Below are 4,845 nucleotides of genomic sequence, written 5' to 3'. Positions count from 1 at the left end.
TTTAAGGTTCTTTTCTTGAATTTTTGGTTTAGCTGAGATGGTTTTCTAAACTTGAGTTTTTGATTGAATCAAGGGGGATAAGCTTGAGGAAGTGAAGGGCTTGTGGCTAAAAGGATACTAGAGATAACCTAGGTTGAAATTCTCCATTGAAGGTATGAAACTCTTGCTTTAAAGTCTTGAAGTTTCTGTTGTATTCTGTTGAGTTTTTGAGCTTCAAGCTCAATCATGGTGAATTCTTTATCTTGGGGTGCATATGGTTGATTTTCATATGGTTGGGTCTTATGGGATGTGTTATAGATGTTGGTAGGCTTGCTTTGGGATATGGTTGAGGTTTGGAAGGATTTTGTAGAGGTTTAGCTCGGGGAAAATTGAAAGAAGAAAAAACAGGGTTGGTTGTGCTGTGACTAGCGCTGTAGCGCTAGCCTTTGGGCACTACAGCGCTAGGCCTTGTGGTCAGGGGGCTTTTTGGCTCTGTTTTTAGCGCTGTAGTGCCCACTTTAGGGCGCTGCAGTGCTACTCTATTTCCAGAAGGGGATTTTTGGGTTATTTCCTAGAGTTTTTGCCTGGGGGCTCGGGGTTTGATTCCAACACCCCGTTTGGTGGAATTAGGACTTCCCGAGGGCTCAGGATTGTTCCTGAGGTTAGGTTTGCGATTGAAGTTTGGTGAAGATTCTGATCTATGGCTGTGACTAGGTGTACGCTAGGGCTCGGAAGGGATCGTGCTTGAGGGTCGGTTTCATTGATCAAAGCTATCAGAATTCAAAGGTAAGAAAACTGCACCCAGTTATATGATTGTATTGGGACTAAGAGCTCCCTATATCTGTATGACGTCATAGATGGTATTATTCCATGGGACATGTGATAAACGGCCTAAGAGTGCAGGAATCAATTTTTGCGCAAAGGGCGCGGCTCGGCCACCGGTAGCTGAGGAATGCTTGATATTCACAGAGCTCGGTTTAAGCAGGCCGGAGTCAGTGGGGTAAATAGGGGTGCGACCTAAGGGCGTCGACCCTGGTTATTATTTGTGAATTAATTATTAATGTTAATTGATACGCTTGGTATGCTAAATGCCTAATTATATGGATGTTTTGGACTGTTAAGTATATGGCTATACTGTATGAATTATCTGATTGTTTGATTGATGATTGTGCTCTATTATTGTGTTTTCTTGCTGGGCCTTGGCTCACAGGTGCTACGTGGTGCAGGTAAAGGCAAGGGTAAAGTGGACCAGTCCATAGTGGGAGAGCTTTGAGGCTGAATGTACATAGTCAGCTGATCGACTGCCACGGCCGAGGAGTGGTACAGGATGGGAAAGCCTAAATGTCAGTTTTGCCCTTAGAATGGCTAGTAGTTGTACCTACAACCTGAAATTTTGTAAACTGTATTTTAAACGCTATTTCTTTTGGGATCCCATGTACTAAAATGTTTAGTTATATGGAATGCAACTTTTGTGACCAAAATCTTTTAACCCTAGTTCAATTATAGTTTTAGTAACACTTTTCTAACTAAATGATTTGATTAGTAAGTCTTACACTTTTATAAATACACAGTGTAACGGTCTCGGCTATCCAGGGCGTTAAAGTGTAACAACACAAAAACGCTAATAGGGTTCAGTACCTGAATTAGCGTGCCGGGAGGGCATAATTTGATATACTTGTGTGTTTAATTGGTTAATTGTGTGACTATATGGCATGCATGATTTATATGATTATATCAATATATGGTATGCATGTTTATGAGTATTAAATATGCATGTGGGGGGCATATTTGCAATTTTGGCTCGTTAAGGACATAAATGCGATTATATGTAGTAAATGGTTGAGACCACTTTATTATATGGATATATTTGTAGTATATGGCTCGAGATGATCCTGGTGAGTGGATTAGCGAAAAAGTCACAGTGGGGTTTAATACCCGGCTTGGGGGTGCCTAGGGCTATTTTGGGAATTTATAGAATAGTTTGGGATTTATTGAATAATGAATAAGTATTTGGTAATTAATTGGACACGACAGAATTAATTGGTTAATAATTTGAACACTTGAGGAATTAGCGGGAATTGGGAAAAATGACTATTTTACCCTGATAAACCACTAGAGGCGGAATAAGTTTAAGGGGGAAAATGGTCTTTTTGGGTTAAGGATATACACAGAAAAGTCTTGGGAGTGTATCTGAATACACTAGAAGTCCCTTAACTCTCAAAAACGTTCTTCCTTCATCTCTCTAGAACTAAGGGGAAACCTTTGAATTTTCAAGGAGGGACTCAAGCTGGGATTGTAACGACCCAAATTTGCTAATAAGGCTTAGGGCCTTGATTAGTGTGCCTAGAGGGAAATAAGTGAATTATTGTTATAATATGTGAATTTATGTGAATATGTGATAGAGATGCATGTTTAGTTGAATTGAATATGCATGTGGGCCCTGTTTGGATATTAGGGGTATGTTTGTGATTTAAGCCCGTTGAGAGCATGAATATGATAAATGTGATATGTTTGTGATATGCCTGTGTAGTACGATCCGAGACAGACCTAGAGAGCCGTTAGTCAAAAGTCACAACGGGGTTGAGAATCCGACTCGGGGCAAGTCGAGGGGTATACCGGGTATGAGATATTTTATGGGGTTTTCGGGTTTTGGAAATAAGTATTTGGAGATATATTTGAGGTTAGAATGTCAAAGAGGGAATATTAGGAAAATTTACCGTTTTGCCCTCGGGGGACATTTTTGGGTACCTCGAGCTTCGAGGTAACCTTATAGACTTAAGTTGAATAAAACAAAACCTGGAATCACTTAGAACTCTCTAAACCGACCCACTCTCTCTTTCCTCACTCTGTTTTCTCTTCTACATTTGAAGGCATAGTGACATTTTGGAGGAAAACCAGTCAAGAGCTAGGGAATTGGAGCTGAGTTTGGGAGACTCTAACCAGAAATCTAAGGCTTGGAGCTTAGGGAACTGAGTTAGGGATTCAATTCTGTATAAGGTAAGCTTTCTAATATGTTGAGTTATGTTGATTGTAGCTGAATTCTATTGATATTGGGTGTTAGAATTTAGACATGCATGGTTTGGATTCTAGGACTGGTTTTGAGTGCTTGATGGGTGTGGGAATTGGTTCTTGAGTTTGTTGGTATGTTTAGGTTGCATGAATATGAATTTTGGGTTTAATTATGAGGTTGAGGGTGATTTTGGTTTAGATATGTGGGGTTTGGCTCGAAGGAAATGCAAGGAAAGTGGTGTTTTCTGGGTTTGGAGGCGACGGTCGCAGCCCTAGGAGGGGCATGCCGCGGCCAGTGTGCATGCGAGGCCTTAGGAGGCCATGGAGTTTGAGGCATGCCGCATCGCTTGGCCAAGCATGTCGCGGCCTGTGTGCGCTTCCAGGGAGGTGTCTAGCCTCTGTTTTTAGGCTAGCTGCGACGTTTGTGGGGTGGGCCGCGGCCGTAGCCCAAGGTGCAGGGTGACTTGTGGGTTTTGACTTAGGAACTTAATTGCTAAGTCTCGGGATGGATTTTATCCCCCGGATTAATAGAATTCAAGGTTCCGGAGATTAGAATTATGGCTCGAAGTTATTTAGTGGATTAGAACTTGATGGATGAAATTGTTAATGTGTTGTGACTAGGGTTTCGGCGAGGCTCAGACTAGGGAAATGTGCTCAGGATATCGGTGCTTAGAAAGTTCGGGACACAGGTTAGAAAACTATTGTTCGCATAGAGATTGTGTTGCAGGGCTCGGCCCTATGTGCTTGTGTTGCAGGGCTCGACCCTATATGATTGTGTTGCGGGGCATGGCCCTTTGACTGGATTTATGTGTGTTTTAATATTTGTTTAATATATAATGTGTATGTATTAATGATGGAGCAGCGATGGCCGGGAATGGCGAAGGCTGAGAACGGCGAAGGCCGAGAACGGCAAGGGGCTGAGAGCAGCGTTTAGCACGCGGAGTGCGAGTTGCCATGGTGAGACCCCAAGTGATACCTGGGATATCCTTACGGTTTAGACCGTGAACCCAGGGCCTGGTAAAGCACCTGGAACGGCATGGCCATATTTTTATGACCTGGTGTTGACTTGATTTTATCTTAAGTGTTTGATATGTGTTTATCAACTATTTGTGAGAGTTTTCTTACTGGGCTTCAGCTCACGGGTGCTCTATGGTGCAGGTAAAGGCAAAGGGAGGGTCGATCAACCTTGATTATGGCGAGCGGGACCAGCGGCGCGTACGTGTCCGGTCTGTCTGGCTGCCACAGCCAGGAATGTTTTAGGGAAATGTTTGTACTAAACCTGAATTTTGTCGTTTAGTCGACTTTGGTTATATTTTGAGTTGTAAATACTTCAAAACAATGTTTTGGGATCCCAAATGTTAAATGTTTTATAACTTTTCAATAAAAGGTTTATTCTCAAGTTTATGACTCTGATTATGATTTAATTACACTTTTGTCCTAAAACCTCGATTAGTGAGATAATGGCACTTGTAAACTCACTTAGTAACGGCTCTAAGGCAGTAGGGCGTTACAGGAATTAAAGCTAAGTTTGGGGCTGGGGATAAACTGAGGAATGAAGGCTAGAAGTCGACAGAGAATAGCTGGAGAAATTCAAGCCATAAACTGAGGTAAGTTTTAAGTTTAATTGTTGAATTCTGCTGGAAATTATGTTGAAGTTAGAGTTTGCATGAGTTTTGGTTTGCTAGCTGATTTTAGGTGTTTAATGGTGTAAGAAAATTTTTTATAGGTTAGTTGTGATGGTTGGGACATAAGGATAGGTTTTCTAGGCTCCATTATGAGATTTGCTATGGATTTAGGGTGTGAATTTGAGGTTAGGCTTGAGGGTAAACGCTGGAAAAGGGTAGTTTTCTGGGTTTA

This window comes from Humulus lupulus, chromosome 4 (genome assembly GCF_963169125.1).
Source record: "Humulus lupulus chromosome 4, drHumLupu1.1, whole genome shotgun sequence".
Lineage (NCBI taxonomy): Eukaryota > Viridiplantae > Streptophyta > Magnoliopsida > Rosales > Cannabaceae > Humulus > Humulus lupulus.
This window is presented reverse-complemented; position numbering follows the sequence as displayed.